Raw genomic sequence first — 15092 nt, forward strand, 5'->3', positions numbered from 1 at the left:
ACTTACGCCTATTAAATAGGATGTTCGAGGAACAAATAGGAAAACCAATGGAGGTTTACATTGACGACATGTTAGTTAAGTCCCTACGAGCAGAAGACCATTTAAAACATTTGCAGAAAACCTTCAGCATATTGAAGAAATACAATATAAAGTTGAACACGGAGAAATGCGCGTTTGGAGTTGGATCAGGAAATTCCTCGGATTCATGGTATCCAATCGAGGAATCGAGATCAACCCCGACAAAATCAAAGCCATAGAAGACATCACAGTTGTAGACAACGTGAAGGCCGTGTAAAGGTTAATCGGGTGCATAGCCGCTTGCGGTTCATTTCAAGGTCATCCGACAAGAGCCACCGATTCTTCACACTATTGAAGAAGAAGAATAACTTCTCATGGATCTCGAAATGCCAACAAGTTTTGAAGGAACTCGAACGGTACTTATCGAGCCCGCCGCTACTTCACACGTCAAAGGCAGACGAACAAATGTACTTGTACTTGGAGGTTTTGGAGATAGAGGTAAGTGGAGTCCTAGTCCGGAAAGAGAAAGGTATGCAATTTCCAATTTACTATGTTAGCAAGACCCTAGGTGAGGCCGAAACTAGGTACCCTCACCTAGAAAAACTGGCGCTCGCTTTGCTAAGCGCCTCTAGGAAGCTAAAAACATACTTCCAGTGTCACCCCATATGTGTTGTAACTACTTACCCGTTGAGGAGCATTATGCATAAGCCCGAGATCTCGGGCCGATTGGCCAAATGGGCTGTGGAAATAAGCGAGTACGATATTAAATACTGACCCCGAACCTCCATTAAGTCTCGAATCTTGGCAGACTTTGTGGACAACTTTACGCCGGCCCTAATACCCGAAATCAAAAAAGAGTTATTAATTAACTCAGGGACTTCCTCAGGAATCTGGACCCTCTTTACGGATGGCGCCTCAAACGCGAAAGGGTCCGGACTTGGCATCGTATTGAAGCCACCAACAGGCAATATAATTAAACAATCTATTAAGACTGTGAAATTGACTAACAACGAGGCCGAATATGAGGCCATGATTACAGGCCTTGAACTAACCAAAAGCTTGGGGGAAGAAGTGATCAAAGCTAAGTGTGATTCCCTCCTTGTGGTAAACCAAATTAATGGAGCATTCAAGGTCAGAGAAGAACAAATGCAAGGATACTTAGACAAGTTGCAAGTAATATTACATCGGTTCAAAGAATGGACTTTGCAACACGTACCTCGGGATCATAACAGTGAGGTTGATACCCTCGCTAACTTAGGGTCATCGGTCAAAGATAACGAGTTCAATTCGGGGGCAGTCGTACAGCTTATGAGATCGGTGGTGGAAGAAGGCCATGCCGAGATCAACTCGACGAGCCTAACTTGGGACTGGAGGAATAAATATGTAGAATATTTTAGGACATGGAAAAAGACGCAAAGGAGTTCGTTCAAAAATGTGATGGATGCCAAAGACACAACCCGATGATTCATGAACCCAGGGAGTTGTTGCATTCGGTTTTGTCACCATGGTCGTTCATGAAGTGGGGAATGGACATCGTCGGCCCCTTATATGGGAACCCGGTAAGGCTCAATTTATATTGTTTATGACTGACTATTTTTCTAAATGAGTGGAAGCCCAGGCGTACGAGAAGTTCAGGGAGAAGGAAGTCAACGATTTCATTTGGGATCACATCATATGCCAATTCGGAATGTCAGTCGAGATTGTATGCGACAATGGAAAACAATTCATCGGCAGCAAAGTAACCATATTCCTTGAAGACCACAAGATCAAAAGGATCCTATCAACACCCTATTGGGAATGGACAAGCTGAATCTACCAACAAAACCATACTCCAAAACCTTAAAAAGAGGTTAACCGACTCCAAAGGAAAATGGAAGGAAATACCACCAGAAGTACTATGGGCATACCGTACGATCTCGAAGTCCAGTACCGGGGCCACCCCATTTTCTTTGGTTTATAGCGCCGAAGCTCTGATACCGATCGAAGTCAGAGAACCAAGTATCAGATTCTGATATACGACAAAGGAATGAAATGACGAGGCCATGAGTACGAGCCTGGAGCTATTAGATGAAAGGCGTGAAGCCGCCCTTGTCCGTTTGACCACCCAAAAACAGCGGATCGAAAGGTACTACAATCGAAGGGCCAACCTTCGACACTTCAATACCGGGGACTTGGTACTAAGGAAGGTCACATTGAGCACCTGAAATTCGAACTAAGGAAAATTAGGGCCAAATTGGGAAGGACCGTACTAAATTATCGAGATCACCGGATAGGGATACTACAAACTCGGAACAATGAACGGCGAGCAACTGCCGAACAACTAGAATATAACTCACTTGAATCGATATTACTTCTAAGGTACGGCCCCGTTCTTTCTTTTATTTACATTTTAAGCTAACGCTTGCAGGTAACCAATAAGGGACAATACGAGATTTTAGGTCTGAAAGCACGTGTTGCACTCTTTTTCCCTTGAATCGGTTTTGTCCCAAATGGGTTTTCCAGCAAGATTTTTAACGAGGCAACAGGTAAATCATGCTAACTTAGAATTAAAGGCCGGCTATGAACCGGTAACAACAGCATTCGAGGCCTCTCTTTGATCAGTCTCGAACACTGAGGGGCATTACCCACATATATCAACCTTAGCAAGGAAAGAGACTTCATGATTGAAGGGTCTCAATCGATAGTATTTATTGTAAGTGAAAAACGGTCAAATGAACCGTGCCAACATAGACTTCTCAAACCCTGGCACAAAGCATGTATACATGTATAACTATTATGCATAAGAATGAAAAGAGGTCTCTTCCTTGCACACAAATATCTTGTCCTTTAAAAAATTTCTTGCATATTTCCTACATACGATCCCCTAAAGTTATCGATCCCAAGGGCCACCTTAATCCGAGTTCGAACAATCACTCTCACTCGGACTGACGTCCGAAAAGAAACTCGGGTTGTCCGAGCTATCAGACCTCGGGGGCATAAGACCAATTAGGCAACGCCCGAATTTCAAAGGCCACAGCCACCCCCACTCGGGGACTGTTATCTTAGGTAAGCCCGGATAACTCGGGACAGCAAGCCCATTGGGCGACACCCGAACTAAAAAGGCTACGGCCATATTAACACGGCTCGGAGACGTCCGAGACCCGTAACAAAAATGAGGCCTTCAAAAATAAATCCATAACCGTTTCTAAAGGCTACCCTCGTCAAACTATAATCTAAACTACTTTGGGAAAAAGTTTCTGGAAATACCGAATCCCCACGATGCCTTAAAACAAAATAATGTTAAATACAAGGTTTGTTCGAACCTTCGAACATAACCTAACTATTTCATGCTAAGGCATTTCGACCTTTGCGAATACAAATAATAAAGCAAAGGGAAAATTCAAAAGCTGTGAAAGGGAAAAAAGCCTTATATATACATGTCAAAAATTCTTTTTACAAGGGCCAAATAGCCCCGATACAAATTTTTACAAAGGCCGAACAGCCTCAACAAAAAGCAAAAGACGGAAACATCTAAAAAGATCCTAAGTGGCCTAGTCTTCGTCGGGGGCTGCATCATCACCTTTGGGGTCTCCACCGCCCTCGGACTCACCCAAATCTTCAGACTTCTCAGAATTTTCCTCCTCAGAATAGGCCAGCTTCCTAGCCGTGGCTTCGAGCAACTTGTCATCCTTGATCTCAGCCGATAAATCAAAACCCCGAGCGTGAACTTCCTCGAGGGCCTCTCTACGGGATTGCCACTTCATATGCTCGACCATATTTTTTACAAGGTCCTGAGCCTCTTCGGCATCGGCCTTATGTTGGGCCACCCTTTCATCAACTTCGGCTTTGACCACAACGACCTCTAACTTAGTCGCCTCAAGCTCCTTGGCCATATTTTCTTTATCGGAAACAGCCGATCTCAGCTGAGACTTGAGCCCCTCAACCTTTTGTCCTGCACCAAGGCCTTTTCTTTTGCAGCCCGAAGTTGAACCTCAGTCGAAGTCAATTGTGCCCGGGCAGTCTTTTTTTCCGAGGCCAAGCGGTCCATGTTTCTTTTCCATTCTTCGGCCTCGGCCTTTACCGCATCCACCTCCTCTTGGAGCTGCTCGATCTGATCAAGTTTCTTTTGAACCTGCAGGTTTGGACCATTAGCCATCGTATCTGACTAATCATCACTAACTTCAAATACTCTTCTTACCTGCTTGACCAGGTCAGGATGCTCTTTCCGGACCGCCTCTAGCTCAGCCTAGAGTTTCTCACTGAGAAGTTTGTAAGCATCCCTCTTATCAGTGAGCCATCGAGTCTCGACCTCGTGTTAGTTTACCTCCTCCCAATATTGTAGAAAAGTCTCATGATGAAGCACCGAGGCCTGCAAGCACAAAGAAAAAAGTTACGATTGTTTGCGACTTGATTTAAGTGCATAATAAAGGTCGACAAAAGGCATTCGAAGTTACCCGATTTAACGCCTATTGTGCTTCGTTGAACAGGTAGGGCGTTTCCACCACATCTATCTTGGCTTGATATTCTTCGGTCACCAGGCACCAAAGATAACTAGCAACCCCCACGGGGGGGAGAGAGAACCCGGGCATCCTCTGAAATAGACATGATAATTGACCGCTTCTGGTCAGGATCTGCACTTGGAGCTGGGAACCGGTTTACTGATTTTAGACTTGAAGAAGGCCCGCTGGCTCCCGAAAACAGTCTCTTATTTGGTACCGGTAAGTCACCCAACCCGATGACGTCCTCTGAGGCGGTAGAGTCTAAGCCATCAAAGAAGTTGTTAAAAGAGTCTGCCACCCCTTGGGGCCCCTTATTTGGGCGTCCTTTCAGCATCTGGGCCTCGTTGATCATGGAGTCAGTAAATGAAGGCAACTTAGAGAGATCTATCACCCCAAGTGAATCCTTAGGGACATTATCCTCTGCCCGAGAAGTACTGATCGTGGTCTCTTTGTCGACCTCTCCGGCTCGGGGAAAAACGGCCTCACCCCTCTCTGGTTCGGAGGCCTCGGCCACTACCTCTTCATCAGCCACCCTGGTTTGAGGCAGTTCGGTATCGCTTCGCTCGCGGGCCACTAGTTCGGAAGCTTCTTCTACTTCTTCGGACTTGTCCCTTAGCCGATTGAGTGAGTCCGGTGGGATTTCCCGGGCGCTGGTGCTTTCCTTGGATTAGTGCACCAGCCTCCTTTTCGCACTTCAATAAAAAGAGGCTTTAGCGGCAACAGAAAAGGTCATTAGCGGGAATAATAGTAGTTTTTATATCCTTTACCTGCCATTGGTCTTTAGCCACTGAAGCTGGGGTCGGCAAAGCCTTTAACGACTATCTCACAAACGCTGGTAAAAGGTCTGACTTATTGCCGCTAATGACCATTAGCTTTAACAGCAATTATTTACGGCAATTATAATGGCTGCTAAATCTATTTCCAGAATTGCTTAGTTTGCTCTTTTAGAGCATATCTTTATTGCAGGTAAATCAAATTAAATTGCTGCCAAAAATCACATACTTTAACCACTATTATAATGGCTGCTAAATTCATCTAGAAAATTATTTAGTTTGCATGACGTTCATTTATATTATTGATATATCCAATTAAATTATTAAAAAATAATAACCCTTTTAGCGAAAGATGAAAGGTACAATTTAACAACCTTTTTATTATCATTAAAACTATCTTTGAATTGGCAAATACTATAAAATAATTCATAAAAATATAATATTTCATTATATCTAGACAAAAAAGCAAGTAGTAATCTACATTATTAATGTAAGAACGACATAAAAGAAAAAATTATATTGAATTATATAATTAGTGTCATTACAACTAATCCTATCGAATGCCCACAATAGCAAAATAATAGATACATAAGTTCACAAAAACAATTCTGCAACTCTTCGTCGTATTGAAATCTTCCAAGTGCTACATTTTTGGACATTATTTATATGACCTGAAATAACAATAAATGTATGTTAAGAGATCAAATCAAGTGAAAAAAATAGTAATTCTATATGTAAATATATTCTGAAAGGAGCTGCCAACTTCAACCAATTAAAATGAATCCTAATAACTGGGAGAACATTAAAAGAATTATTTAGCAAAACTCACAATTGCTCAACCTTTCATTCATTATGTCTTGATCAATTAAGGGAACAAACAAATAAAAGAGAATGGTCAATTAACAAAGTTCACTAATTCGCAAAATTGTACTACTCAGACCAAAAAAGATGGATCCTCTAGTTACTGCTCCAAAAACCAACCTTTTTAATTTTCCTTTTCAGTGACACACATAGCACTATAGGTGTATCATATAACTTAATTTTATCATTATAGTTAAAAATCATCTTAACACAAACTTAATCATGTAAATCAGCTGACCGCTAGAAGTATTAGGGGAAGCACGCAGAACAATAGCCTCTTAAAAATAACAGAGACAACTATTTGACAACATAAATTGAGATGCAAAACAAATACCAACGTATAACCAAGTTTGACACTTCACGTTGTAACAAATCTAATTATTCTAGATAATCAAATTATCCAGTATTTTCCTCATTCAATTTCAGAGAGTATGGAGCCATACCTAGAATAGAACAAGAGTTGCAAATTATTTGGCTATTATTATGTTGAGAATAACAATGGTAACCACTATTCCTTAAACTTGGTGATCTGAACAACTTCAACTTTCCCTATATATATATTTCCTGCAGCAAAGCCTTTACGTACAGAGATAGTATTCTGATTAGCAATCTGAGAAACAATAACATAATTTGGATCATCAAGTGTGATGTTTATCACCTTTTATCTATTTTCGTAGAAATTTCTTTTAAGAATACTTAATAAAGACAAATAAAGGGTATTTTCTTGGAAGAAATATGGCATAGCCAGAACTTCCTTTGATCACATACTACATAAATAAAATCTATTCAAGCCCTTTCCACAGAGGCAAATGATAAAATCCTGAGCCAAATAGATAGTCAATCTTAGATATAAAGTTCCTATACATATAGGAAGTATCTTACAAATAGTATTAAATTTGAGCAACTTTGGCTTTTACGGTCCATTATAACTGCTTGATTTCCTATCTTATCTGGACTTATCTTTAAGAGCAAAAAGAATACTAAAACATCTTTTAAAGATTTGAAAAAGGTAAGATGTTTAAAAACAAACAAGAGGAGAAGAGAATTCAATTTTCTAGGGATGGTTGCTCTCTTAGGCAGAATGTTAAAAGTGTATGATGTCTAAACATCTAACACAAGGGTGATAGAGTATATTTTCATCATGTTCGCTTGACAGCTTCCACAATCAAACTTTCCCAATTACATCATATCTCTAAAATATTATGTTCCTTGCTAACTTGTGCATAATTAGATTAGAAGGAGAATCGAGTTAGCCATGAAAATTATGTAAAAATGAGGGATTATTTACTTTGTTGAGGACTTACCTTTTCACTAAAAGAAAAATCTTTCTTAGCCGTGCAACTTTCAAGTTTTCCTCTTCACTTAAGAAACATTATAAAATAAAAATAGATCACCATAACAAAGAGATTAAGGGGAAAAAATATAATTCTCATATGATAAAAAATTCAAGCAGCAATTACTAGATATTTGAGCGGTTACCTCTAGAATTGCCCACATGAATATGATGTTGTCTCATTGAGAAAGATCGAGAAGAGTTCATTACTGTGCAAAAGAAAACATGAGCCACAAAATTATTTATCACTCTACAAAATGGAAGCCAAAGGCCTTCTAAGATGAGAAAGTTACAAGAAAATAGCATGAAGTGATTAAATATATTTTGTAACCGGACGCCGTTATATAAGAAGGTATTGTAACTATCAAAAATAAACATGCATTGTGAATTTCAATTCTATTAGAGATCCTAACATCACTACATGCTTTTGGTGATATAGTATTCAAGTTATTTACCAGGTCATAGTGACTAGAGATGTTCCAAGAACATTAGTCAATGTGTTCTGAGTTGAAACATGTCAGATGAAATAACCACTAGCCTCTGTTGAGCAAAATCATGAAAAAACTTAACATATGAACAAAAGTTGTAATTTTATGATATTAGTAAACTAATACTTTTTTCATACTAGACCTTGTGACTAATGCTTTCAAATCTCTATTGTTTATAAAATCTGTAATTAGGTTGCCTTGAAAATCAAAATTAGACATCTTAACTTACCGTAGAACCTTACAATGCAGGACACCCACTGTTACAAAAGTTTCATGTCTAAATTACCTTTTGATTTGATTCCTTCTTTCTAATTAATGGAAAATATCATTTGAAAAAACGTTCATGACTCCAGATTCATCTCCTTTCTCTAAATTTTGGACCCATCATGCCTCAACAATTAGAAGACTAAATTTTCTAGAAAACAAAATGTCAGACTAGCACATTGCAAATACACATTCCTATATAAACCCAACCACGTCACCGCCTCCGTCCCCCACTACACTAAGATTAGGTCTCAGATGATTAACCTAGAAACTTTTTTACATCTCATCAACCATGAACTCCTCTAAACTGCATTCCAATTCCCTTTTTCAAGTTTTTTTTACATACTCCATCAAATCTTATCTCATCAAACCCATAATATAAAAGCAATAGATCTCAAGAGAGAGAGAAGGGGGAGGGGGTGACTGAGGGAGTGAGAGAGATATGAGTTGGGTTACCTTGGGTTGATGGTCGGCGATGATTAGAGAAAGATGAGATTGGCACCGGCATGACTGAGAGAGATGAAATCCCTTTTGCTTATTTCCTCCATCTAAAATTTTCCTTAATTGAATCTATTCAAATTACGGGAAAAATATTTAGAGGGAATAGGTGATTGTTGTGAAAAATAATGGGAGGGAAAATCGTTTAATTGACAGTAAAAGAGCACCTTTTCCTGGCAAATATTGATCTACCGCTAATATCTCAATTTTAGGAATACTATATCGGCAATAAGTTTATTGCCCCTAAATAATAGTCGGTAAAAGATATTTTTGTTGTAATGTCGGTTTTTTTTTCTCTTCTTTTCCTCACCATGTCTAGAAGCATGGGACTCGGAGGGGCAATCCTCGCCACCAGATGGGGACCTCATTGCAACATTTTTGGGAAGACCTGCAAAGAAAAGGAAAATGAGTAAGGGCTCAGTAACACGGAGGAAACCTAAGTGTTGTTCACACGAGAAAGGAATCTTACCGTGAGAACGGGCCTCCCACTGGCCCTTCGAAAGTTAACGCCATGCGCACTCGGAATATGGTTTCTTGGACACGATGCCCTCGACCCACTCCTTGAGTCGAGGAACTACATCCGGCATACGAGTAGCAGTTGCACCACCACAAAACATCGATGAGAAGGGAGGAAAACAAAAAACGATAAATGAAATCTTGAGAGCAAGGTTATACTTCCTGTCATATTCCATTTCTCAAGAAATGATATATATTCGGCAAGGATTAAATTTGAGGTCTTCACTAGTACGAATCGGCCTGACCAGCCTCGGTTCCGGTCCTTGTCGATGCTCGAGAATTGGGCCTTACTAGCCCGACGGGCACCGATAGAATCGGGGACTATACAAACGCATGAGATGATCGATGGTGAAAGGGCATCCCTCGATTTTTCTTACGAAGAAGCAGAGGAGAATTACTATCCTCCAGAAAGAATGATAAATTTGACCGGGGGTCACCTCGTACCTCTTACAGAAGGAAATGATGATCGGATCCAAGGGGCCCAGCGTTAAGGGATAAGTGTAAGCACTTAAAACATCCTCCACGTGGGTAGTAATCACTTCCTCGGGTGTGGGGACCACCACGTGCTTATTAACCCAATTGCAATTCTCCTTGACCTTGGAAAGGACACTATCGGTGACCGAGCATATATATCGAGAGACCGGTTCACACCGATCCGGTACCGAGGAGGTTTTCTCGACCTTGAAATTAGCACCGGCTGGACACCCCGTAGGAACGAACATCTTCACGGGAGGTTCCGGTGTCGGTTCCTCAGTAGCAGTAGACGAAACGTTTTTCTCTACAGACGGTCGCGAGGTAGAGGGAGTTTCTTTTTGGGAAACGGATTTTGAAGTCTTCGCCATTTCTTTGATAAGGAAAGAGAGGAAGTTTAAATATTAAGTTTGATGGTTGGGGATAAAAACAAAAATAAAGTTCATGTGAAAGGATTTCAGAATAGCCACAAATTTAATACTGAGAAGTGTTGAAATTTCTAAAAAAATAGGAATAGACAAGATTTGGATGTAAAAGTTTGAATGAATGAATGAAAGGGGTATTTATAGTTTTCAAACGACGGTTCAAAGCCACAAGTGGTCGACCAGCAACTGACAAACATTTAATGCCATGAAGATGTGACTGACGAGAGGTTTCGTTCATTTTGTCGTTTCTGACGCGGAGAACCGAGGAGAGATATCGGAAGCTCATATCGTTTCTCGTCGTTTACTCTCCGAAAAAAGAGGGGACTATCTGTATACGGTCGAAATCGGGCTCGACTATTGCACAACAGATCGTGCTCAGAATGCGAAGGATTGAATATCGACCCTAAATCTCATCAAACCAGAATACAAGGTCAGAATGTCCGTCCTCAGGAATATTGAGCCCGTGAACCCGGAATCAACCATGACCCCGAATAAGTTTGAGGAAACATTGCCGGTATAAAATAATAGAAGACCGAAATAACGAAAGGCCGAAATATCCGTAGCCAATCGAATATTTCGGCGAGAATCTTGGCACGTGTCAGTTAAGAACCGGCAAATCAGCAAACCATGAGATTTTTACCTTTTATAGAATTGTATCTAAGGTAAGACTCCCTTACTATATAAAGGGGAGTCTGATTACTTATAAAACACATTGTAACACACATCCCAAAGCAGTATATTACTATTCTCTTCAGGTTCTTATTATTCTCTTGTTGTTTTGTTATCAATAAAAGTATTTTTGGGCTCAAGGGTGGCTAACCTTCAAAGGCTAAGACTGTTCAACTTAAACGGTTTGCATTCCATTACTTATTTCAATTGCAATATGATTTGTCGTTTAGTATCAAATTAAATCACGTATCCTTAAAACCACTTATAAATTCAATTGTTATCTGATTTTGAGGGTAAACAAGGTGTATTTTGTATGTGTATAATAAAACAAGAATTTTCACATAATGTCAATGTGTAGTCTTACAAACGAGTGTTCAATATCCCCTATAACGATGTCTCCTTCTATTTATAAGGGGACATGTGCCACAAAACCCTAATAGTACAGATCCAGAGAATATTCACTGGATTATTCTCTTCAAAATCTTATCCTAAAACTAGTTGTTACTACTCTGTTTAAAAGAGTGTTCGTCCTCGACCTTGATCTCTATTGACTCCTCGGCCCAGTCTTTCATCTCTTGTTAGATCACTTCGACCTTGAATATGCCTTTTGTTGAAGTCATACTAGTGACACGTGGCAGGCCTCGAAGTCCCTCTTAATGCTATATGGTCTAAACATAACTAAGATAAATTTTGGCCCATCGTGGAAGTATTTAATGCCTCGATGATGATAAACGGTTGGAGCTCAAGACGTTATTTGTCTTTTCAAATTAATAATGTAATTGCTTTTCCTTTGATAAAACATTATTTTGTTGGAGATTTTACAACTTAATTGTAAAAGAATAATTGTAACGGAGTACTGAGTACAACGTTGATGGTTTTCCAACATCCATCACAAATATTCGAGTGTTGGTTTTCCCTAGCTCATTAATAACGATCTAGTTAGTTTTTACTCACTCAGTACCAATGATTTGCAACAATTGGTTTTCCCTCGTTCACCCCACAACAATCTCTACGCACAATAAGTACATACACTACTGTTACTTGAAGAGTAGTGCAAGGACGAAGAGAATTTCTCTGAGCTGCGCTGCGCGCGTGTATTTTTCTTTAATTTGGTTCTTCGACTTGTCATCTTTTGTAGTAATCATCATTGTTCTCGACCTTTCCTTTATTTATTGCTAAAACATTGATCTTAGAATTAAGTTGAATCTTCTCTTGGTTGGAAATCTTTGTTTGATTTCTGGCTTGGATTCATTTGACCCTCCCTGCCGCGTTTGCAATCTAAAACATGTTTCCCATTATTGCATGTTATTTGCAATCCCACGAGATAGTTAACGCAAAATAGAAAATAATCAAAGTAGTTTTGGCTTGTCTCATAAGTGCTGGCAAAATGAGCACATACTTTGTCACCCGTCCAATCCGCCCATATTTTAATGGATTGGATGAGTGATATTTAAGTTGGGTAAAATTTGGACTTCAACCCGTAGAAATATGGATATTGATGGATAAAATATGGATTAGTCTGGTGGGTTATCTTCCAACTTTTTCTCACTCAAAATACATGATATGATATTTTAAATTGAAAATGCTATAAAAGTATTCCGGCCCCTCTTCCATCGTATGTTTCTTCTCACTATAGTTGACTATGTGAGTATTTTTTTTCTTTTTTTCCCTTCTAAACATTGTAAGTATTGTTTACTACTCCCTCCATTCAAGTTTATGTGAACCTATTTATTTTTTGTCCATTCCAAAAAGAATGATCTATTTCTAAATTTGAAAATAATTTAGCTTAAACTTCCAATTCTACCCTTAATGGGAAGCTTTTACAACCACACAAATACTATGGACCCCTTTTTGACTTGTTTAGGACCACATATTCCAAAAGTCTTCATTTTTTCTTAAACTACGTGCCCAACCAAACAGGTTCACATAAATTGAAACATAGGGAATATTGTTTAGCATTCTTGTTTTTTCTAGATGCATACTTGAATACCAAAAATAGTTTAAGAAGTAGAAGCAAATTTGTATTATTTTTCATTTGTTCTTGAAGAGTACATGTTAAGAAAGAGAATATTTTCTCATTTGTAATACGTCACTTTCGATAAAGAGGTACTCAAGAGTACAAGGGTGTGTTTGGTACGAAGAAAAATATCTTTCAGAAAATATTTTCTAATTTTTTCATGTTTGGTTGGCTTAAATATTTTGAAAAATATTTTTCTCCAATTAGAGGAAATTGTTTTCCTTATCAAGAGAAGGGAAAGTATTTTTTAAAACTCTTTTTCAATCTTCCCCACCCCTACCCCCTACACTCCCACCCCCAAACCACTCTACCCCTACCATCCTAACCCCCACATACAGTACCCCACCCAACTCAATAAAAATATTATTAAGAGTACTTTATTTTTCATTTCAACAAAATGAGTATTTTATTTTCATGATGTAAAAAAAGTATTTTCTTTCATTTCAAAAAAATTACCATGATATAGAAAAAGTATTTTCTTTCATTTCAACAAAATGAGTATTTTCTTTTCATCATATAGAAAAAATATTTTCTTGCATTTCAACAAAAAGAGTACTTTCTATTTCAACCAAAAAAATAGTATTTTCTTTTTAGTTATGTTGCACATATTTCAACGTTGAATTTGTACAAAGTCTTGTATTATTAGTGAATTTTTTGAATATAAATAGCATCTTTCTATTTATAGTATATATTTTGTTGAATTTATTTACTTTTATATTGGATTGCAGATAATATACGAACAAAGTGAAAAATGCACAGAGTCATATATTATTAGTGATATTGCTTGATGTACATTAAATACATTTTCTTCATAAAATAAAAAAATGTCATATTTTGTGGAAGAGTAACTTAAGTTTACAATATGATGGTCAAATTTGAATAAATTTAATGAACAAGAGTATATATTATTTCAGTTAAACTTATGTCACTAAATAATCTGAGTAAAAGGAAAATTATAAATTGCACTTGAAAAAATATTACACTTATATAATATGGGTTAACCCATATTCAACCGGTCCACTTGACACCCAACCATTTTTGACCCGCATAAAATATGGGCGGGTTGAGATCCAACCCATTTTTGCTCAAGCCACTATTAATAATAATTTTCTCCTGTCACAGCCGCATTTTGTGTTCTACTGAAACATCATTTTCCATGCACTAATAATAGTAAAAGAAATATTCTTTGGCTTACGAGATACAAATGCACATGCAATGTTCAATTTTCCCTGTCATTGGGATTAAAGGGGTCTTTCTTCTTCCTTTTCTTCAATTACATGTTTATTATCAGATTTTATACGAGAAAAAAGCAGTAGTTTTATAGGAAAGCCCTTACCTTTCTTTCAATGCTTTAAGATGGAAGTAGGTCTAGTATAAGGGCATGATAGATAGATAAATATGTCAACTATGAAACAAGTTGAATCTGCTGAATTTGAAAATAAGATCCAGTGTTCCGAATCCTAGAGGTGCGGATTAAATGAAAGAAGTCTATGTACAAACACATGTAATTATGTATCGATCAAATGATTTAGTGTAATTACCGAGTCATAAATCGCTACCGATAGTGACTATCTAACGTTTCTGGTTTGACTTGCGACGAGTTGTCGTTCAGGAATTATTTAAATTTAAATCAATAGTCTCTAAGTGAGTACAATTTATATATATATACACACACATCACTCAGGTCTAAGGCATACTTTAGAATAAATGGATTCGACGTGAGTATGATTCATTCATAAATTTAAGTTATTTACACTCATATGTTTTGGATTATCCGTATAATATAACCTATTACAGTGGTTATTTACTATTTTATCAAGTTACTAATATTTATTATAAAATTTGTCCTTAATTGCCTTATAATTGACGTATGAATAGTTTTGACACCATTAGTAAATAAAACTAAACTCTTATTTAAGGAACTCACGCACGCTAACAATTTCCCATTTTTCTGTTCATTTGTACATACATAGACCGAGTCAAAAGTAGTGTGTACAATCGCACACGTTACGAATAGCAGCCTAGATCTGAAAACAGCAGCATTACTCTTTCCAATGAAGACCAAATCAAGGCCACGTGTTACCATAAGATACTGTAGATATATCTCCCCCACAAAAAACACACCAGGCGAAATTTGTGTCAAAACCCAGTGTGCTATGAAAGGATAATTGAGACCCTGTGAATGGGCTACATCAACAATGATGGCAATGTCTTCCTATCCTAGATCTCATAAAAATATAATCAAATACAAAATCTCATCAGATTATCCGAATAATATCAT

The 15092-nt window shown here is 38.1% G+C and overlaps 1 long non-coding RNA gene across 1 annotated transcript; it reads right to left on the reverse strand.

Moving 5' to 3' along the window:
- Positions 1–5771: 5771 nt before the first annotated feature.
- On the reverse strand, positions 5772–9013 carry LOC104085664 (uncharacterized). Its single transcript, XR_683908.4, has 4 exons — positions 8672–9013; positions 7610–7672; positions 6574–6706; positions 5772–5940 (listed from the first exon to the last, which is right to left on the reverse strand). It is a non-coding gene; the product is annotated as an uncharacterized lncRNA (long non-coding RNA).
- Between the last annotated feature and the right edge of the window lie 6079 nt (positions 9014–15092).

Source organism: Nicotiana tomentosiformis, chromosome 9, assembly GCF_000390325.3.
Source record: "Nicotiana tomentosiformis chromosome 9, ASM39032v3, whole genome shotgun sequence".
NCBI lineage: Eukaryota > Viridiplantae > Streptophyta > Magnoliopsida > Solanales > Solanaceae > Nicotiana > Nicotiana tomentosiformis.